This window comes from Lepisosteus oculatus, chromosome 6 (assembly GCF_040954835.1).
Source record: "Lepisosteus oculatus isolate fLepOcu1 chromosome 6, fLepOcu1.hap2, whole genome shotgun sequence".
In the NCBI taxonomy this organism is placed as follows: Eukaryota; Metazoa; Chordata; class Actinopteri; order Semionotiformes; family Lepisosteidae; genus Lepisosteus; species Lepisosteus oculatus.
Window position 1 is genome coordinate 40395934 of NC_090701.1, and position 23333 is coordinate 40419266.

A 23333-nucleotide genomic window follows, 5' to 3' on the forward strand; every position below is an offset into this window, starting at 1 on the left:
GAGGCCTATGTAAGAGCTAAAAATGCTATATTCAGTATTTAGGGAGAGCGGAGGTTTTTCTAAGGTGTACAATAGATCATTTGCCAAATGATTCCAAAAATCTGATCTCTTTGGGTAGTTGCTCAGTTCAGTGCTTTGTCAATTTTTTAAAACATCTATTATTGTTAATTCGCTCTAAAATAACACAGAGCCTCTACACACACTCTTACGAGGCTGAAACCTTCAGAGCCTTGAAGCTCAAACTTCATTCAGAACTGAAAAGATTCAAATTGTTTATGAGCATGAGAAACTCAAACGAGGACCCTAATGAAGGAGGTATTTTTTGTCATGACTACGCCCAAAGCTGGCTAACAAGACACAAAAAAGATTGACATTAACAGCCTATTCCCACAGGAAAAGAGCTAAAGGAATAATTAACTGAAACCGAGCTGAAGTAAAGAAAAAAGATAACCAGTCTGAAGTCTATTCTTGGTGAACTTTATGCAGTCAACAGCTTATTAAACCAACAAATCAAAGAAACCAGGGTTCCTTGCAGTGTCACAACGTGTAAGTCTGAAGAACATGGTGGCCCAAGAAGGAGTGTAGAAAAATCCCAGCGATTCAAGCTGGGTTTTATGTCATGTGTTGAGAATAAATAAGTTGGAGTGCTTTTTAGGCTAAAACAAGACAGGGTTTCAGTGTTTTCAGAGGTCTTTAATATACGAATTCTTTTAAGACTTCAAAATAGACATGCTTAGAAATGACCTGCAAGGAGATTCTCTGCATTTGGAGTGGCAGGTGTATGGAACAGATCAGGCTGTACTTCCAGTGTCACAGCGACCAGCCCATTGTCATTGGACCAGTAAGATCAGAACAGCAAGAGCAGCCTGAGGGATCTAAAGGCTCTTTCCTGTAATCTTTTCTTATCTTGTGCTTATTTCTGATGTTCCGTAGCTTTAAAAACATTTCTTTTGTCAACTTCTCTCCATAGATCTCTTTTTGAGTATGGTAGTTTAAATGTGTACTGTGAACATCAATATTACTGTGAATTTAAAATAAATCCTTATCTTTATCAAGAACTGTCCTTCAAATGGTTTATTTTTAATGAGTGAGTTAGTATGGAACAGGTTTTTATTATTGTTTTTGCATTAAAAAATTGAAAAACAGAGAAGGAAAACAGAGATGCACATCAAGGTAAAATTCCAGTTTGTTGTTTTCTGTGTTTAGATACAATATTGATATAATGCAAGTAGTCATAACTCGAGGTCTTTGAAGAGGGTTCTGCAAAACCAAAACGGCTCGCCCACTTTGTTTTTTTTACCACAGCAGAGATTTGGGGTTCACCATTTCAAATAAGCTCTTTGTGTGTCTGTAATTAAAACTGTTGAAAGCGCGCTGCCTGCAAGCTTTTTAAATCAGATCTTTCTCACGAGGCAGAACAGCTTAGCAGACCTTGTGTGTTATCAACAGAGACCTCACTGTTTTTCAAACAAGTGCAGTGACCTGCGCACCCTCTGACTTTCCCAAAACAAGGCAAATTTGCCATTAGCAGCCACAGAATGGAAAGAAAAATACAGCTACTGTGCCAGTTCTTTTTTTTTTGTCTCATTCCATGTTTTTGTTTTGTTTCTAAGTGACATTTTTTCCCCAATAACAATAATATGAATATTCTTACTCCGACAAAGAGAGGATGGCTTCTTGCTACAGGTTGTGGGGGGGGGGGCGATTCATGTTTGCTGAATGGCCGTCTCTGTCTGTGGCTGAAAGGCTTTGTCTCTGCCCTGTCCCCCAACAAGAAGGAAAGAAAACCAGGTAATTCCTCACTAGCATAACACCTGCAGCACCTGATTTCCCTTCCATGTCTCCAGTCCAAGAACTAGCTAGAATAGACCTCTACATCTTGTCATAAAGGACCTGACAGGGTGTAGGTTGAAGCCATTGCTGTAGATGCAGCATTAGTCAGAGGTGTCCCAGGTAAAGGCATACCTCCTTGGCCTTTCTACCCCATCACTTACGTTACAGCACGGTTATACATGTTACAGGGTCCTTATGTGGGAGACCTCAATATTTGTCAGATATTAACCAGAAACCATATCACCCTACATCTCACAACTGACAACCCACAACTGAAGCTCAGCAGGACTGAGCCTGGTCAGTACCTGGATGGGAGACCTCCTGGGGATAAAATGAGGAAACACTGAGACGGAAGAGGCTACTTCTGAAACGGAGGTATTTATGCAGTCATTCACATCCACTGGACAATGTAGGAAAGCAATTATAAAGACAAGCAAAATGTAAAAAGCAAACAATTTAACCAGGGCCCTGAATCTCTGTGGTCAGTAAAAATCCCAGGGTGTTTCTTGAAAAGAGTAGGGGTGTTACCCCAGCGTCCTGGCCAGATTTCCCCCTGGCCTCTTAATAATCTCCATCTCTGAACTGGCTTCATCACTCTGTTCTCCTCCCCACTGAGAGCTGGTGTGTGTGAGCAGACTGGAGCATCATCCAGGTGGGGCTGCACACTGGTTATATCGTTATGATTATTCCTCTTGAGTTTTCACCCTTCCTCTCGCTGTCCACCACACCTAGTTTAGTTTTTCCAGAGGGAGTTTTTGGTCTCGGCTGTCTGCCGAGCTTCTTACCGTTTGTCTGCAGGGCTGAACTCAAAGCGTTATATGGGAAGTGAGAGCCCAGGCCTTGCTGTTTGTAAAAGAGATCCACACTTCTAACAGGTCTGGCAGTGGCGGGGAGGGGTTACACTGTATGTCACGGAGGAAAGTCTTCTGCGTTCTTATGGCCTCATTTTTCAACCTTTGCTTTCGAGTAAATGTTTTTGCCTTAAGGCTTTGCTGATTCATTTCTTATGCCCGCATTAGAGGCGATGATGATTAAAGTGGTCTTTTGCCGTTCAAGAGGGGACACGAGTACTCTTCATTTTTCACTTGTGTGAAGTGCCCGTTGTACTTTTTTTTTTCTTCCCCCTCCTTAATGAGGCTGTTGTCATGGTAATTAGCGGAGCAGTCCCATCTGCCCGGTTTCAGATCAAGATGTGCTTTTCCACAGCAGCCTGCAGTCCAGAGGGCTGATAGCACAAGAGCTGGGTGACAGTGTGTCTAGACCCTCGAGGCACTTTGTCCCCGTTGACAAGGGGAGAAAATCGGACGGATCCAGAGTGGGAAAAGTCTCATGCGGGCAGTTCCACACGGAGCAGCTGAAATCCAGGATTGTTAAACCACAGTGGTAGCTTTGGAGACTTGCGAATTCTAACTTGCCTCTGCTGTAAAGGTGAGTTTGAAGACCGGAGAAAAGCTGAATTTCGATTTGATTGTTGCAAGAACATCATTTAGAGGTCCGTGCTGTTATGTAGTACTTTTGATTGTGCTATGTATTTTAATCCGATTTATTTTGTAGCACTTGACGGGTCGTAGGTATTGTCACAAACATTCTGAAAGTGTTTCATGGGAGCCCGCTGCCAGATTCTTTTTTTAAACAAAGGGTTTGCTTTTTTTAGGCGAGCGTCAGTTTTCAGCTTGTGGACTGTGATCTTAGGCTCACTGCCCTTTCTAGGCGTTTGTAACAGGACACATCGTGCGGTGAAGTCTATTTCTGTGATAACATTGCGTTAAGAGATGTACTGTAGAAAATGTAGGGCTGTGCTGCATAGGAGCCAGTGTTTTTCTGGTTGTTTAGGATCATCATTATGTTGGACTTGTGCTTTCTGTGATTGATGAAAAGCACGTAGTAGCACTGTCCTCATTCTGCTTCCTCTGTGTCTGGTGTGTGTGTGTGGCCTGCTGTTCACATGTTGTCCATGCCACCCTCTGCTTATGCCAGCTCTCTTTAGACTCGCTAACAGCTGTGCTTCCAAGCAGCCAGACCCCGTTTCAAAGCCCTTACTGCTTCAGTAACTCAGGCTGATTCCAGCCGTTGTGGCAGAACCATCAATGTTTCATTATAGAGGGCTTCTATAATAAACCTCCTCACTCATTCATCTACCGTACAGTGAGAGGCACACAAGCCAGCACCTGGCCGATATTTTACTGTCATCAAAGACTGAATGACAGAGGACAGTCTCTGATGAGGGAGTAATCCTGTGTTGTAAACCAAAAAATAGTAAAAAAAAAAAAAAGCAATCAAATTATTTCTTAATCCATTCTGGATTGAGAAATGCTTCCAGCAGTCTAAAAGCTTTGGCTGAACTGGCACCACACTAAACCCAGTAAGATCTTTTAGACTGGCAGCTCTTGGCCAGTGGGGGATCAGCGGCCAGTGTACTGTCAGCAGGTGTGGTGTATTTACACAGGGCACCCCAGCAACATGCTGCCCCATCTCGTGTGTGAATGGGCAGAGGCGAGATGTGTTTTTAGATATTGTAATTATATAGCCCTTTAAGTGACATGTTTGATTGTGGTGTGTGGCATGGGCCTGGGCATGTCTTACTAGGGAATTAATCCCAGAAACATGATACGGAGATAGTGTGGGGAGTCACTCCAACTTTCCAAACTGGAAATTACTTTTTTGTGTTAAACAAGATGGCATCTCTTAAATGTAAGAGTGCCCCAGACTGTTTGTTTTTTGTCTGTTGTGATTTGAGAGGAGCTTGAAGTAGCAGATAAAAATAGAATGAGAGCTATAAAAAGTCCTCACACGTACAGCAATGCCCGTTTGTTTCTGCAGGAAGTTGCCTAAAAATGTGTTTTTAATGTTTTCTTATGTTCAGACAGATTCGTTTTTAGGGGGAAAATACATGTGAATGCTTGTTTTCGTTGTTTATTCACTGGGATTTTTCAGTGATCCCTCATTAGCATCAGAGATACGACAGTTTGCCACGCTTCGTTAGGTATGTTTTCAAACCTGAATATTGAATTAATGAGTCGTCTTTCAAGAGCCGTGTCAATACGGCCAAACGTGTTTCTCTTGCACTGTTCTAGAAGGAATAATGCCCAGATACGGCATAATCCACATTGTCCGCCTACACGCACACAGGTGTGCTCTCTGGTGGAAGGTCAGAAAATAATATTTGAGTGCAGGAATGAGAAGACACCTGGACTCTGTCCAGTCTAGAAGATAACTGGATTACAAAGAGGTAAATGTTATTAATAGCAGTGCTCTTTTCAGTTATGCTTGTGAGGAAAGAAATTATGCTGCACACTGAGTGATAGTAAATGTATGCACTTCCTAAAGCTATTACCAAGCAACAGTGCAGTTTACTTTGCATGCTTTTCCTGCTTCCTTAAACTTAAACATTATATTTCTACTTTACACTTTAGTAATAATAATTCCTTATCCTCCTATAGCGCTTTTCTGGACACTCCACTCAAAGCGCTTTACAGGTAATGGGGACTCTCCTCCAACACCACGAGTGTGTAGCCCCACCTGGATGATGCGACAACAGCCATAGTGCACCAGTGCCTCACCACACACCAGCTATCAGTGGGGTGGAGAGCATAGTGATGAAGCCTGTTTAGAGATGGGGATTATTAGGAGGTCATGATTGGGAAGGCCAGGGGGAAATTTGGCCAGGACACCGGGGTTACACCCCTACTCTTTTCGAGAAACGCCCTGGGATTTTTAATGACTACAGAGAGTCAGGACCTCGGTTTTACATCTCATTTAGTGTCTTTTTTGCAGTTTAGTGTCCCCTTCACTGTACTGGGGCATAAGGACCCACACAGACTGCAGGGTGAGCGCTCCCTACTGGCCTCACTAACACCTCTTCCAGCAGCAACCATAGCTTTTCCCAGGAGTCTCCCATCCAGGTACTGACCAGGCTCATGTCTGCTGAGCCATGGCAATGCCATATCTTGACGTTTAGGATATCAAAAACCTTCCACGCTTACAGGGGCAAACGAATCTTTGTGCGCTTAGATTTGACTTTCTAACTGAATGGAAAGCGGTAGGGTATCAGTAAGTTGTTTTCGGTCTACAAGAGGGGTAGACAATCTTGGTGCCTAGATTCCATGCCAATGCAAAACTTTGTACCTTTCAGCCAGCTAAGAACCATATTGATGTTAATTACATAATGAACCCATTTCTGTTAGGCATTCGTTAATGACCAAATGGTTGTTAAAAGGTGATCTACAGCAATATGTGTATGGTGTAGGTCACTGCTAACTAATGATTAAAGTCTCAAGATGGTATGAAAATGCAGCTGACTATGTTGAATACTCCTGGTCTGTAGGATCCTAAAGAAAGGCAAAATAAATGTAAATTTAATCACAAAAACCTTTCTTCAGCTTTTAAAATGGGTAAGGTTGTGAGTTTGTTTAGGCTTGTTTATTTATATATAATACATGTACCATCTGCTGTATCTCAAGAACATGCACTAATCCTGTTTTAAAGTTCTATATTGCTTTCTATAATGTGACTTTGGATAATTTCCTTTTCAGGTGACCAGGAGTATATGGGTTATTCCTGGACATCTTGTCCTTCAGGGAACCCTATAGGAAAAAAGGTTACAGGCCTTCTGGTCTGGAGGGTACTGTAATCAAGACCAGCTTTGACCGAATTTTCCCATCAGACCTCCCTTATTAGCTGACACAGCACAGGATGAAGTGAGGGTCATTTCTAGTTAGGGGTAATCTAATATTTTGTGTCCTTTTTGAGATCTTGAACTAAACATTTTTCTTTGTAGAGCGAATGTGCATGTATTGGATCAGTGGACAAAATCTACTCGCAGTCTAATACAGACGCATTTAATTTGCGTGTGTCTGTTGCTGCTGCTATGCCCTTTTGTGTACCTGTCGATGATTCAGTGGCTGAATTGAGAAAATCAACAGGAAAACTAAACATTCAGAGTGTTTCCAGATCCTGTTCTAACTGAATGCAGTGGGGTGGGAAAGGACTGAATGTTCAGACCTCAGTACTCTGTAATTCCCTGCGAATTCCTTCAGAGTGGATATTGGTCAGCAGCATCTGTGGCTGCAGAAACGCCAGCTTTCCTCTGAATGCTTGAGCTGCAAGCCGATCTTTTAATTTGCTTTAGACATGATGCATTTGGGTGGACATTTGAATGGTTGTTAGCCTTCTAAATTTAGATTTGTTGACATTTGGAGAGTACAGTCAGTGCCTTCACAGTAACATTTCTTTGGCTTTGACTTAGAAGCCACTGACCCTTCTCCATCAAGCACCAGGCCTCAGGCAGTAATTGAAATGGATGGTAATCGATGGTGGTTCTAATCAATGAGTTCATAAGGAATAGCAGCACTGGTGAGTGAAAAGAAACAGATACAGTACTCGGAAGGGTTGTGCTTGGATTATTACCTTGTGTGTTCAGTTCCTTATCCTTTGGAAGGCTGGATTTGGATGCACTGTTGACTGAAATTGGAGTGAAGTGCTCACTTTTTTTTAACTTCTCCTAGCTAGTGACAGATTGGGGGGGGAAAAATTGATTTAATGATCTGCACTGAGTGTGGATCTTTTTCCATTAGATTAGAATTAAAAAAAACAGCGACACTCAAACATGTATAAAAAGAGTTTTCTAGTTTTCTAAGTGTGTAACATGGAGAATAATAACATATGTTTCATACTTCTGTGATCCTCGTGTAAATATTGGTGAATTTTTCCAAAACCTACTTGCAGTACAGCTCAGTTGTCCTGTATCAGTTAATCTATGGAATTTGCATGCTAGCGCTACTCCTGTTGGCACCTGCAAGCAATTGAAAAGTTCCTTGTATGGAAGTTTGTGGTTCAACCAGTTAAGTTGCTCCTTCCGAAGGAAGGTGTAAGTCAAAAGTCTGGATCAGGTCATTAGCCTGAGTCTGAGATGACGTTATCCATCAGTGTCATGCTCTTTTACCACACTATAGCTATATTCACAAGTTGAAAAACCCGCCTCTCAATCATTTTGAAGCCAGTTTCCATGAGATCCCTCAAGATGAACTATGCTGAGTCTTTTTGATACTGTACTTGTACTATACTGTACTGCAGGAAGACAGTCGTGTGGCCGGTTTGTAGCCTGCTCTGGTCAAATTGCGGACGCCGAGCAAGTCTGGGCCTGGCCGGTACTAGGTTGTGAAAGGTCCTTGGAAAATCTTGGAAAGATTGCAGCTGTAAGTGATACAGGTGGGCCAGTAGGTGGCGCTGTCCTGTCTGTGGAAGAGTTTGCTCCCCAGCCCTTCAGTATACCCCATGTTTAAAGAGGTGCCTGGTTTCCTGGCCAGTTTCCACTCTAAGCTTGCTTTGTCTGACCTGGAGTTCCCTCTTCATTCAGTCGGTGAAGCAGTCTCTGTACCTGTTCTGCTCTATACTGGGGCTTCTGGTGCATAATGGCTGGCACACATCACTGAAGTGGAGCTCCTCTTCAGTGATGCATAAAGTGGATTTCATCCTGTATGTAAAGTGCTTTGGGATCCTTGAAGATGGAAAACACTGTAAATGTCATTATTATAGATACTGTGAGCGGCATTTGTCTGGACCTGAACCTCCAGTCTAATGTCCCGGTCATGTGCGAAAACACCTTGCTGGAAGAGCTGTCTTTTCGAGGACACATGCTGAGAGCTTGGCTATTTGGGGCAAGTGAAGACTCTTGGGTGCTGTTTGAAAAATAATAACAATCCTTCCTCTTATATTGTGCTTTTCTGGATACTCCACTCAAAGCGCTTTATGGGACTCCCCTCGTCAACCACCAAAGTGTAGTTCCACCTGGATGATGTGACTTTAGTTGAAGTTTACACTTTATCTGTCCTGTCTGCTGTGTAGTGGAAAGGGAACCACACTTCACTGGTAGATGTATTCAATCAGATCATCTCCTTTCTCTGATGGTCTTTGGGGATAAAAAGCACTTTAGAAATGCAGATTTGTACAGCTGCACCTGCATAAAAGACATTTCACCTTCTCAGATTCCCCAAAAAGAGAGATTTTGCATTTCTGAATACGTTTGCCAGCATTCTGTAGCTGAAGAAAAAATGTCAGGATTCATCCTTTTGTTAACTTTGAATTTATGCTCCATCCGATTTCCGAATGCTTGCCAGCATCTCTCTCATCCATTTTAGTGTTTCGTCATTTGAAAGGAAGGTTTTGTTCGCCATCTCTTGGAAAACTACAGTTTCTTTTTTCTTAGCTTTCACTGTACACTTATCTGGAATTGTTTGGCACCAAGGCAACATGCTAGGAGCTGATGAAAAACTCTAAGAAAGAGGTGGTGATGGCATCCAGACCAGAAGGCTGGGTCAATGCGTGTGGCGCACACATACAAAACGTATGCTGTGGGGAGCATGTTCCCAGAGGCTAAGAAGTATGTGTCTGATGGGCAGGAGTGATGTTAGCGTCTTCTGCTCTGTGCTGTCGTGCAGAGTAACGTATTTCCCATCCTCCCTATTGTGACTGTACTGCACCACATGTCCCTGCCCCACAATGCACAGCTTTCTCACTACTGTCTGAAGAGACCAACTACCTTCATAAATGAAAGTATCTGTATCACGGGGGGGAAACAAATCATTTTGGTTTCGTTCATGAAAAGAGTTCTGTGGCATTAAGGAGTCATCGCCCCAGGGGCGGAGCGGTGGCTCTCTGGCTAAGGATCTGTGCCTGTGACTGGAAGGTTGCCGGTTCAAATCCCGCAGCCGGCAGAGGCCAACCCCAGCTGCTCCAGGGGTGCTGTACAATAGCTGACCCTGCACTCTGACCCCAAGCTTCTCTCCCTGTCTGTGTGTCTCATGGAGAGCAAGTTGGGGTATGCGAAAAGGCGAATTCCTAATGCAAGAAGTTGTATAGGGCTAATAAAGTGATGTTATGTTATAAGTGCCTTCTTTTTCAACCTCAAGTGTTGTGGGATGTCTTGGTTAAACAAAAAGTTCCCCCTCAAATGGAAACGCCGTTCCTCCAGGACGCCTTCTCCCACCAGGTTTTGACACGGCACAAAGCCATCTTGACATTGTTGATAAAAAAAAAAAACAGAGATCAGTCAGTTTTAATTCTTGAGTTCATTCTGTATTTGATTTCCCTCAAACAAGTCAAGCACACGGGCAAGAGGTCTTCCGCGGCCGCCTGCCGGGCCACACATTTGCAGCAAGGTCTCTCCTCGGATGCATAAGCAGTAGTAGGGGGAAAGAGGTGTTGCCTCTGATCAGCAAGCCTAGCTGGCTCTAGTGCTGTGCCTCCAGAGTTCACAGGAAGTGACATGCAGTAACTCTTTATTGAGCCACTGAGGCATCTCTCCGTTTTGACACGGACAGGAAAAGGCAGCAGTGTTATAGCCATGAAATATTACTCCCACAGTGACACTGCAGAGGGGTGTGGTGTCCGCTGAACCGAAGCAGCTGCTGGGGTGTTGTTTGGTGAGGGAAGTACATTAAACTCCCTCCCTTGTTTATTCAAAACATTAAAATCTTTTACTCCTAGTTATCAGAGTTCTAGGAGGACAGGGAGTTATAAAGGGAGTTGGACAATTGAGGACTATTTTCCGAAGGATGTCATGTTCCAGTGGGGTACAGCAAAAGCACACTTGAGAATTACTCTCAGGGGAAAAAGCAAAGAAATAAGACTGAGTTTAGAGAATGTTTTGTTTTCAAGTATTTTACGTACTCCTCAGATATTTTATGTATTTCCATACACAAAATAGAAAAGAGAGCAGAGAAATGAATTACATTCAAAGACTCCTACTAGGAAAAGCTGTTAGAAGCTAAAATTATCCTAAAACTAGATTCACACCTTTCCCTTGCTTTCAGTAATGGACTTATTCCATTTTAAAATCTCTCCAGTCTTACCGATTTTCCGTCTCCACGTTTCCCCCCAGATTCCCATCTCCTCAACCTCCTTTTCACTTCCCATCACCCTTTTTCACATTCTCCTTCTCCAGCTCTCTGCCCTGTAGTCCTGCCCCCACAACGTCTTCTCCCACACTCCTGATTCCCCTTGTTCCAGAAAAACGAAGGGTATATTTTTCACAACTTGTGGTTTTTCACCTGACTTTGAAATCTCAATTCCTGGTCATGGGTTTCTGAAAGCGCAATTAAGATGGGTATGTTTCTAATAAATCAGCCCTATCAAGGGAGGAAACTTCTTACTGGTGAGGCAGACTCTGCTACTAGAATGTACACCTTGATGTCTCATAAGCTTTTTTTCCAATGTGCTTCTACAGTATATACCAGTTATGTGACCCCATTTTATATATATATATTATTGCTAATTAGGGCTGTTCTGTTTGATTCCAAACATTAATCCAACACAGAAGCCTAGCAAACAACAGTCACTCACATTTTTAAATTATTTTTTGCTGCCTCAAGTTCTTTATGGGTTTTAGCTGATTAGAGCTCTCATCGGAACAAAAATGTAAACGTGCCTTCCACAGCTATGCAAATAAGTAACTAAGTCAATTTTGCTAGACTGTGCTTTCCTGTTTCTCCAGGCTCATAAACAGTGGAAATAGAAGCTATAAGCACATTGCACATTGTGTGGGAGTCTGGTTCTCTCTACTGCAGAAGGGAGGTGGACACCAGGACCACATTGACTTAATTATCTAATCTGCTTACACTTAGAAGCCGAGAAAGTGGTAGTTAATTTCATCGACAGGTCAAGGTTGGTAAGGATAAATTGCGTGGAAAGAACCAAAGCGAGGACAAAATCATAGCAATGGAGGTTTAGAAATTGGGACCTAGATGCTTCTGAAGCAAAGTATGTTTTTAGTTGAATTGAAGTTCACTTAACCAGGGTTCCCAATATTTGTAGTGTCAGTGTTGCAAAAGATACTACAATTGGATGTAACATTCCAGGCAGTAATTGTTTTATATTCCTTGTGGGAATAAACAACACAATGTTGAATATTTTTTTTTAAATTATTCTGGAAAGGCACATGTGGAAAACCTCCCCACTAAGCCTTACTCATCAGAACATTGAACATAATTTGAGCAGATGCCGTCTTGGTACAGAACCTTCAAAATGTTTCATGTGTTTAAAACGCCCATGATAATACATTTACTGGCGGTTTTGTTAGCTGTTCTGGTTTTGTGAAGAGCAAAATGTTTCACAGAAGAATGCGGTCAGCCTTAAGGATTGCACGCTGCCAGGCGTCAGTAAATGTGGACTTTAACACATATAGCGATGGAGATGCCCAAGACTGTGGTACAGGTGCAGATAGATGAATCGGCATTGTGTCAGACTGTCGGTTCATTATCTGTGTGCACTCTAGAGTCTCTTGAGTGTGGGTACCGGTCTTGCTGCTTTGTAGTTGGCAGAGCCGCTGTCTTAATTATCTTCCAGCTCTTACTGATCGGGTTGGGCAAGAGGGATCATAATGCATGCTGGAGAAAGTCATTTCAACATAATCCATTCCAGTTACAAATTATACGTGAAAGGGATAACCTTTTAAAATTGAAAGGGGGGGGGGAGGATTTTAAAATGTCATTTGTTTTATTAATCTTTGTAGTCTAAATGTAGTAACTCTGTGAAGTTACCATTAAAAGTATCGCTTCTTAAAAGCTGTTCCTCCAACTTATTTAAAGAAGTCATATGTAACTGTAATGGATTACTTTCAAACGGAACGTTACCTTACTCTTATCATTTTATCTAAACTTTTGAGGCTCGCCTCTTAGGCAACAACTCCTGTTTATTATCCAGGGAGGGAATGCCATCTGGGGGGTGGTGTTTGGATTCGTTATTGAATCTTCTGCCAGGTCCACAGAGCTCGACAGGAAAGCTCTCGCCAACTGGATTTAGAAGCGCGTCTCTCAGCGATGGCAGCAGGGGTCACTGTTGTCCCGACTGACTAGTCAAATCCCAAAACCTAACCTGTCGGCGTTCAGCCAGTTGGTTGCCGTCTTTTGGAGACCCGTCGCATGACCCAGGATTTAACTTGCCTGTCCTTACAGAGTTCAGCTTCCTCTTGGTGCCACACCGGCGCCCCAACTGGCAAAGCCACTCAGAAGCCACTGGCTTTTTAATTTTTTTCTATGCATTGATTTTTTTTTTGTCCTTACCCTTGAGGGGTTTTATCTATTAAATATTTCACTCCCTGAGTCACAATTTTCAAGGTTTCAGGCTTTCCACTTCTGAAACATGCATCCCTAAATATAAAATCTCCACGTCTTCCCCACCAGACATGCATATTTGTGTCTTGGCTGTTTTTTCAGTCTTTTCACTTAAGAGGAACAAACCTCTTTTGTCCAACGGCAGATTATATGCTCGACATTAATGAAAAATGCAATAATGTAATATATGAACAACAGATAAATGACTAAAACAAATGCCTCTTGTGGCTCTCCTACAAATTACATAAATGCTTTATAAATTGAAATGGTCAGACAAAACTGCTTGTTTGGATTAAGTGTTGGAAGACCATAAAATGGGTAGTATTGTGTCTGTGACACTTGGGGACTTTATATAAAGCCAATTTTCCTGTCCAGTCTTGCAAAATAGTTGGTATTTAGCAGTCAAAAGTTTTTTTTTTTTTTTAAGTTGGAAGGGTAACAAGAGAAAGCTGCCATACCACTTTTAATAATCCAGTACTTGCTCTAACAAGCTAATTTAGACTTCCTGTTCTTACATTGTACATCTGGGGCAACTGGAATAGAGTTCAAGCAATTCCTGACTGCATTGAAAGGGAAATAGCTTATTATGAAAATCATATTTGGGTCTTCACAACCACTGAGTCTTTCCCAAGCTGAAAAATGTTTGAAAACGAGTCTGTGTAGCTTTACTGTAAAACCACAACCACTTTTAGTAGAAGCTGTACAAGCAGCGAATGTGGACACTGTTTTTCCAGGATGTTGTACAATAATATACAGCACAGTTTTAAGTCTGAAAACTTTCCTGTGACGCAGTAAATGTCCAAAAAAGTTTATTTAGGAAATCCGTGTTTTGTAGAGTGAGGTCGATTTGTTTAAATTAAACGGAGGGAATTTATTATAGACGTTTCCTCACCAGTGAAGGTGTTAATCTGCACTACTAACAAGTACCTGTCATCTAAATATCTCTCCCTCAGCTCTTGGGTTGATCATTAGGTGGCCATGACAAGGATCCCCCAAGCTGTGGTACACAGTGATCTTAAGTTTGTGACACATCATCGATATCTCTTGCGTCTTGATGGGCTCTTCTGAGCTCGAGCATCGCCAGTGAGAACTTCAGGCGTTCCTGCACATTCCTCCAGCTCTCCAGCTCCTGCACATAGAGCTGTAGGCACTGCGGGACAACGCAAGGGGTCTGGCCCACAGGTCTGAGTTTGAGGAGCAAGCATGATCAGTCCTCATCCTTTACCAATCAACCCAACTTGGTTGATGAGTGAATGATTCCAAATTTTTAAAAATGAGGAATTATGAATTTATTAGACGTCTTCCCCTCTGAGCCTGGCCGAATGAGCTTTCTTCGGAACTGACCACTTCCTTTGAGCTTCTAAGCCAGGTGTGCACCGCCATATTTGCTGGTCCTCAGTGGAAGAGCAGAGATGATGCCAGTAAGAGTCCTGTACTGCTTTTAATTTTGCAAGAGATTGTCCCCGGATAGTTGGATAGGCTCCGATTCCCCCATAACCGTCAATTTAGCGATTAGAAAATAGATGGATGAATGACCCTGGGAAAATATGTAAATGTGTATTTTTGGGGGGTGCTCTCAGATTACAGTGCTCATGTTGGATCACAGGCAGGCACTGGCTTAGGTTTGAGCTGAGTGAAAGAGCTACTCTGGCCCTTTATTTCTGACTCCAACATCTTTTCTTTTATTTTTTTTATTCTCCCCCCCCCCCCCCCCGATAAAAGTGAAAGCTGAAAGAGTGCTTGGAAAGGGTCATGCAAGTCTGCTGGGCAACCCTGGTAGCAGGACCGTTCATTTCCTGCTTTGAAATGCACAGATGCAGCCAATGCTGCCCAGCACTTCCACCGTTTCAAGTGCTTGAAGCTGAGCTGGCTGAGCTGGGAGAGGCAGAATTAAACACGCCTGCCTGCATTCTGACTGCATTTCCTCAAGCGTGCCGAAATCGGGCTTTTGTTCGGCGCTGCCAAGGAGCCAACTGAAAAACATTGGAATAATACTAGAAAATCGCACTGTAGTCTTCATTTACCCGCTAAACGTCTTCTGATTAAAGTACCCATTTTTTAAATAAAGCTTATTATTCAAGTGGGTATTCATCTCCCACCTCAAATCGTTTTCTTTACAGTAATATATAATGTTTTGGATTGTTGTGCTGTTGCACTTCATTTATCAAAAAGCACACTTTTTTTTCCCCATGGTCTTTGGTCTTACCCTCACTTTATTGAGGTTTATTGAGGTAGTTTGGTATTTCACAACACAACTGTTCTGAGTTTGAAGAGCTAGACGGGAGCGAAGAGGAAGATTCTCTGCCTCTCCACGTCCAGGCAGAGTTGTTTGAAATTGATGGGAATCAGATGAGTTACAGGGAGCGACTGTTTGAAACCTCTCGAGTCTATTGAGAGGGAGGGGCCTAGTTTCAATTGAATTGGGAAAAAGAGAAACTAAGGGCTGCTGTTTCACAGGATTGTTTAAAAAAGGTAAGTGACTTCATGATGATTGATTTTTATTTCTTCTTCTCTGGAATGGTGCAGCATTTATTGCCTTGAATTTAGCCCGATTTGTCGGAGAGATGTTATCATCAGCGTCTGCAGGGACTTCTTTTGTTTGCTTGTCTGTGGCAGCCCAATTCCTGTGTTCTCTGGAAAGCCATGAAACATTGGTCTGGATTTTCACTCTCCTCTGGTACCGTTACAGTGAAAACAGAGAGGAATGCAGTAAGGTAGCCCACACAAAGCATTAATGTTTTTAGTTTTCTTAACGGCCCTTTGTCTGCAGTGGCTTTCCTACTAACCTGATGTCATTATGTCATGTTCTTTTGAGCTTATCAAGGCCAGGCAGGGGGAAGACTGGCCTTCATTTGCACGTGAAATGCAACAGGAGAATGGCAGAAATGTTGCAACATTTTTCATATTGCAGCATAACACAGAAGTCCACAAAGCAGTCATCACGTGTCTGGCAATAGACATTCAGGAGAGCGTAGTCACTTTTCTTTCCAAGTTGGCATTTATCGCAAGTAAAAAGGTCAAACAAGCTGCTGCATTGTTGTAACTAACAGTGCCTGTACTGTATGTGTATCCGGAACTAGAATGGATGTTCTAAGTAAATATTATATTCCGAATGTTAAAGATTGCAATACTTTCTAATATTGGAAATATTATTTAAAAATATCAGGAATATTTCTTTCAAAGATGTGCAGAATGTGTGCAATAGAAGCCCAGGAAATGTTATCAACAAGAGTAGGAATTCTTGGCATTCTGTCACAGTGGGATTTTGCTGTGTCTGCTTTGTCTGCCCTTTGTGAAAACGGGTTCTTCGTGGTACCTTGGGCATGGATTAGTACCACTGCAGGCACAAGACTAGTTCTGACAGCATGCCTGGATTAGTCTACAACCGGCCTTGAACAGCTCAAAGCTGTTAGCTGTTGTACTCTTCTTGCAACACAAATAATGACTCGGACTGAAGTCTGTTAACCTAGGGCTGGAGGTGACTGCGGGCCCTGTACAGGAACTAAGGAGGAAAACCCTGTTCCCTTGAGCTCCTGTGGAGGACTGGATGACCACGGTTTCAGAGCCGGGACGGGAGAAAGACATTAACAGCAGCAAGTGGTTGCACAAATGGATTTGCACTCCGAGCCCTGCTCTGTTCTGCCGACTCTCGGCAAATCCAGCCTCAGAATCCACTTGCTTCAATAGAAAATAGACAATCACCTGATTGAGAATGTGTGTTTTATGGTTTGTCAGAGTGTGTGCTCATTGTTAGATGCCTATTGTGGAATAAAGTTTATTTTGATAGAAAAGAAAACCGGTACGTCTTTGGACTGTGGGAGAAAACCCACCCGATCATGGAGAAACATACAAACTTCACGCAGGCTGCACCCAGTACCCAAGTGGTGCGAGGCAGCAATGCTAACCACAGCGCCACTGGGCCGATTTTAAAAGTTGTCATTTTTGTATGGGGGTGGAGAGCTGCTACAGCAGGCACTGGCTGCAGTGTCCTGAAGAAATGGGAGCGGTGGCTCTGTGGCTGGAAGGATGCTGGTTCAAATCCCACAGCCGGCAGAGGAATCCTATTCTGTTGGGCCCCTGAGCAAGGCCCTTAACCCCAGCTGCTCCAGGGGCGCTGTACAATGGCAGACCCTGCGCTCTGACCCCAAACTTCTCTCTCCCCGTCTGTGTGTCTCATGGAGAGCAAGCTGGGGTATGCGAAAACACAAATTCCTAATGCAAGAAATTATATAGGGCTAATAAAGTGATGTTATGTTTGGAAATCTCAACAACCGGAGCAACGTTGCCCCTTTCTGCCTTTTGGCGTGGAATCCACCTTGACCTCTTCCTCCGTTTTATGTTGAGCAAATAAATGGAACTGAACTTCAGTTTGAGAACATTGAACCTCAGGTCACATTTGTTGTAGTAACGATGCGGTTTTGAAGGGATTAGCCACCTGTCCTTGGATCCGAACAGTCGGATAAGAATTATACACCGGACACGAATGTCCTTCTCTTACTCAGCTCGGCACGGGTTAAGCATGGCGATCGATGACAGGGATGTGGAGCTCAGTGGCCTCCCGGTTTTCTCTGACGGGGGCAGGAAGGGGGGTGTTTCTCATTGGTATTCCACTGCTTGTGTGACCAGCGCACTCTGACCATCGCGCGCACCGCAGCAGAGCAGCTGAAAAGGACACCGTCAGTAGCCAGGGGAAGACACTCGTGCAGAATTAAGCTCGCAGAGCTCCCCCATGGGTTTTCTTGATTGATGTTTTCTTTCCAGAGTAGGCAGTTAGCTGATGAAAGGTCGTAGATGCCCATCAAAAGAAACCGATGCCATACAGTATGTCTTTCTGATCTGAGTCTAGCGGTTTTTATTTTTTTTGTGGTTTGTTTGTTTGTTTTGCTGAGTAACAGTGACACCAAATGTGAATGGGGCTCTTGTGGTGGTGGTGGTGGTGGTGGTGGGGGGGATGTTTCTCTGTTCTTGTATAACTTCTTTTCTCCCCAGCTTAGACAGAATTCTGTAAAACGTCTCAAGTGACTCTCCAAGCCTCAAAGTCAACCAGCCACAAATGGACCATGCTGTAGAACAGCCTTTCAGTTGGAATCGGGCCAGTGGCTCTTTTGTTATAAGTTCATTAGACTGAATTTTAATCACCCCCCTCCCCCCCCCCCCCCCTTCTTTGTAGATGTATGTAGGTTCTGTGTAGACGATACTTGGTCTTGGTGGAAATCGAAGTGCCTTGCTTCATTAAAGCAGCTGTATAAAATCATTTCTAATACTAGCCAGCTCTGCATACCGTGCTTAAAAATCAATACTTCAACCTCAGCAGGTTGTGCTGGTACTTAAGATATTGGTTTCTGTTTTACTGTGCAGGTGAAGGGTGTAGTTAAATAAAGAACATGATTTGATTCATTTAAATATATTTTAAAGGTGTTTTGGGCCGAGTGGGTAGCATTCTTTAAGTCTAATTTGTCTAATTTAGCCAACTTTTAACCTTGGAGGTTGCTGGAACAGTGTAGTTTCATGAACAAAAGCGCAGTCAGACAGCTACTGTATGTACTGTGCACATTTCCACTTCACTGCGTTGCTTTTTTAATAAATCTCTTTGAATCGATTTATATTTCAGTAATGCCGTTGGATGAAAGTATATATTTTCTTCCGTTCATCTGTTGTCATTAGATATTCATGACAATCTTCTACAGACAATAGGGTTGGGGCTCATACAAAGCATAGTATTGCTGTCACCCTGGAATATGAAACCTGTGTCAGGGGGATGCAATTTCAGTCATGAGGAGTTTTGTGTCTGATGTGTTTTAAATTATTGAAAAATGTAGTGGTAACTGATGGGCGATGTGATTATTACAATATGCTCAATGTAGTATTGTCCACAGATGCCTGAATGATATTGAGATCACATTACATGCTCAAGTGTTTCAAAAAATGCCTTGAGAGCTCGCACAATCTTTATTTGCATATAAAAACTCATCAAACAATTTTTACCTTTGAATCCGTAGCCCGCACTGCACAAACCGATATCTTTTATGATATTTTTAATATTGTAAGATGATAAAGAGTAGGTAAAAGTCATGTTGTGGATATGGTTGCCAATACTACATCTCCCGAACTCATCGCTGTTCCTGGCCTGTGCACTAACACGTCACGAAGTGAGGGGAACCAATGATTATAGTACAATAAAATAACACAATGGCAAAGGGTTGTTCGTTTTATTTATCTTGCGTACCTGGAAAACACCCTGTCGGCGATGCTATGTGCTAACGTACGACATTCCTGCTGATTGGTGTAGGGACTAAGACACTTCCTTGGCATAAACAGACCTTGGGTTTGAATCATGGTGAAAGCAATCCTGCACGCTTACATTACGAATACGCGCCATCGACAAGAGGTCTTTTATTTTTATAGCCGTAGTGTTTAATACTCTGTGTTCATCCTTGCTTGTTTCATCCCACAGCTAGGAGCCACTATACTGTCTGGTTTTGCTACACTGGGCTTTGATCATTCAAGTTCTTTACAGCAGGTCTAAGTCTCACACAGGAAGCCGTACCACCGCTGTATTAAAAGGTGCTTATTTTTATAACGGTGATCTATCAGGGCTGAGGAGACTGCCGAGAGCTTAAGACTTAAGACCTGCAGCTGCCGCGCAGTTTAAAATAGCACAGACCAGCGCAACAAAGCCGAATATCAGAGAGGTTCCTAGCTCTCCCAGTCGATCCCTCTTGATTTCCTCCTCCTTCTCTTCTCAAATGTCGTTTTGGGGATATCCAGCATCTACGGTATTGGACAATCTGTGTCCAAACCATCTTTGGAGAGGCGGATGCATTACATAGCTCATGAACCTTTAAGAGGAAAGGATGTACTATGGATATTCTAGGAGGCCATCTTCCAAAAATGTGTATTTACTTTCATCGGATCATTATGAGCACTAATACCTGACTTCAGGAGCATTGTTTTTTTTTTTCATTTTTAAATTTTTAAAGTCCTGATGTAACTGCAATGAAATTTTCAGAGGGACACCTTTCAGCTTGAAGCTTTTTGGTATTGCAGCTTTACAGACACGTTCCTTGATCACCCGCTGAATTTATTTTTTCAACTTGTATCCTTATGTAATAGTAATATGAACTGAGGAAAAAACCCACACTGTGCTAATGAGTTACATTTCATTTAGTTTTTTAGAAACTACTACGTTTTTATTTTGACATTTGACACCCCAAGGTTGAATATTCCAGAAAAACAATCTGCCAGCACTGATTTCCCTGTCTGCAGTGTTTTGGAATTTTCTCCTTTGATCAACCTATGAAAACAAACCTTGAAAACGCAGAATTTCAGAGTGCTTGAATGCCCTGTACCTACAGCGGGCGCTTGTTTTTCTAGCTGCGGACACTGTTGTTCTTAGCGCATAAACTCGTTTTTTTTAAAACCATTTTGCCAGCCCCTTTCGTGCTTGGAGCGCCTCTCGCGTTTCAGCTGCATGTGGGGAGTGAAACGGCTCGCCGAAGCGCCGCGGTGGGGCCGGGTGTTGGGCGCAGGACCGCCCGCCCGTCTCCCCACCTGGGCCGGCCCGAAGCACCGCGCACAGGGGGGACTCTTAGGTGGAGACAGCGGCAGGTGGAGAGCGGGCTGTGCCGCCGAAGACGCCCTGCAGCGAAGCGGAAAAACAAAAGCCCTGGGCTCGGCAAAATGAAAGGGGGCAAGACGGTAGCGGTCCTGAATGGACTGCCTCGCCTTTGCTCGTGTCTGCCGACAGCGTGGATGTGCGCCACAGATTAGAATGATCTGAAAAGCGCTGTAGCTCATTTAAATGTTGTCCATATGCCACCCTCGTCGTAATTGCAATGAGAACACAAATCCTGAGGGTAATTCTTCAGACCCTGCAGCGTCGGATGAATAAAGCTGTCCTGTTGCGGTCTAGCTCAGTCTCCCGCTGTGAAGTAAACCAACACTACAGACAAACAGCCCAGAGGCGTGGTTTGTTGAGCTTAGCTGCAGACTTGCGCTGAGCCCCTGTTCTTACATGCTGTGCTGTTCCAGAGCCAGTCGTGACGAAGAAGAGGGTCTATTCATATAACCCCCCCCCCCCGAACAATTGAAATGGTAATGATTAAAGGACAGGAGCAGCGTCTGGGCCGAGAATTTAGGTTTTATGTCCGTTTTAACTGAATTATTAATGAGGAGAGATTCTTAACAGGATTAAGACCAAACCTTTTTTTTTCTCCCCTGATTAGGTCGACCTTAAAAGCAAATCACTCCGTGCATACCTAATCCTCTTCCCAGAACAATCCCAAATTCTGAACGAATTCCTGCCGCTGCGCTGGAGACGGGCTAAACAGAGCCGCCGCTCCTGTGCACTTCTTTGTAACCTGATCCCGAAAACTGCATCGTATCAGCCACCTTGCGCTCCAGAAGCCCTGCGTACTCGGCTGGGGTCACTCTGTGCTCCTACTAAACGAGGTCAACCGCTGTCACCTCCACGCTCTTAAGCAGCCTTCCTCCTCTTGCTGTATCCCTTTCCCGTCAGTCACGCGGCCTATGCAATTCAGGCCCATAAATTCACTTCTGTAGTGAATAGTACTTGGTGAAACGATGCACTTTTTCTCTCGTCTGGATGTTAAAACAGTGGTGTTCATTACATTGCAGCACTTTATAAGTATTTTTGGACACTGTGCATACTTCTATTCCTTATTTTACACACTTCACTTTATGTACACTCAGATCAGACCAAATGAAGGATCTGCTCTATCACTTGTTCCTGAGAGCAATGTAGGCCCAGAAAGAGGGTCTTTTTTTTCTGATGGTTTTGCAGCAATTGTGTGTCCAGTGTGTACTGATAGCACTCGCATCTTGAGAAAATGGACTGGGCGGCGTAGTTTAGCCTGGCTGTCTCCTTTCAGCTGTTATTGTACGAATTCTTTGTTGGTTTTGCTTGCTTCTTCATCGTTCTCATTTTTGAGTTCTTTCTCATGATTTAAGCAGGTGGGTGATTCCTTATCCAGACATAACAAATAGAAAATTCTTCTTCGCTGTGCAAGTCGTGGTTGGTTCCATAAATGCCTAGCCTGTTCACAAGCACTGCACCAGAAGACGTCACCCAGGCATGTATCTGATCTGCTTTGAGCAGGTAGCTGGGCCAGCATGTGCAGGCTGCAAGGGAACAGGTAAAGGTTTATTACCTGCTGGAAGGAAAAAGAAAAGAAAAAATGTTTCAGCTGTGGAGCCTTCTTCAGGTGTGAATGACGGTGATAATGAACCAAGCCAAACACGAAGAAGACGACTCCACAGCTGTCATTATGTCTGTTTTCCTTTCAGCATGGAATAAACTGTTAACTGTTCCTTCATGGATCGGATATGACACTGTTGCTGTGTCCTGTTAGATTTTTTTTTCTTACACCACTGCAGTTTTCCTGGAAGGGGAGTGGGACCCGTTAACCTTGGCATTTTGAACCCTTAAAGAAACCCTGTTGTGCTTGAAGCGGAGGCAGTTACACACAGTACTGAGAGAGCATGTCATTCTGAAAAGTTCTTGACTCACGAGCACACTCTGCAAATGTGCCACTTGTGTGAGCAGCCACCTGACACAACCTGCACTGCGCTGTGTGTTGCTTCTGTTGTGGAATTATGCAGTTCCGGCACTTGACTTTTGTTGGTATAGGCAGTGCTTTTTACCTTCAACGAGCAATGAATTTAACTTCTTTGTTAAAATCAGACTACATTCAAGCACTGATTAAGGGAAGCTCTTAACAAAATGGTTACCCAGCAACATGGTATTTCGAATGATATTAGGCCAAGGACAAGCATTACTGTCAGTACCTGCTTCTCCACAAAAAGGGTATACTGTAACAATAGACAGACCCTCAGACAGATAGAGGTCTGTTAAACCTTTCAGTTATCATTTGATGCGAGCCGAGTAGCTGGGCTAAAAGTAATCTCTTCACATGTAATACAATATATATAAGATTAATTTTTATATTCCATTAAATGTGTTGCACTAAAGACATTTGTTTAATGCTTTCTATTTAATGAGGCTTTGTAATAACAATAAGGGAAGCTTTTTCATATTGTCCAATCCAGCGTAGAAATTGAATTGGGGGAAAAAAACGCCTCAGTAGACAAAGGTGACGCATTGGTATTGTAACGTTTCGAAGCCCAATAAAGGCTTGTTTTCAAGCAGTGAAACTTTCCCTTTGTACAAAGCTCTGCAGTGTTTCTTCGCTTGGGAAATGGATGGTTTTCTGGACCTGCAGGATGTAGTTCAGGCTGTTTTATTCCCTTGTACTCGTTGCTTTGAATAACAAAGTACTTGGCAAGGAGCTGAAGCAAGGGGTTGGCGTCTTCAGGGGGCTGGACGTCTGTTCATAGTGTCAACTGGCAAAACCACCAGAGAGGTCCTGTAGG

The 23333-nt window shown here is 43.2% G+C and overlaps 1 protein-coding gene across 5 annotated transcripts in view; it reads left to right on the forward strand.

Moving 5' to 3' along the window:
- mpp7a (MAGUK p55 scaffold protein 7a) overlaps window positions 1-23333 on the forward strand; it is a 149106-nt gene that overhangs the window by 13857 nt on the left and 111916 nt on the right. Inside the window, exon 1 of one of the 5 annotated variants that reach the window (XM_069191254.1) lies at window positions 3014-3261. The exons of the other annotated variants lie outside the window; for them this stretch is intronic. The gene's annotated coding sequence lies outside the window, so the exon portion shown is untranslated. Of the gene's footprint in view, window positions 1-3013; window positions 3262-23333 lie in introns of those variants that run through there. 5 annotated transcript variants of the gene reach the window in all.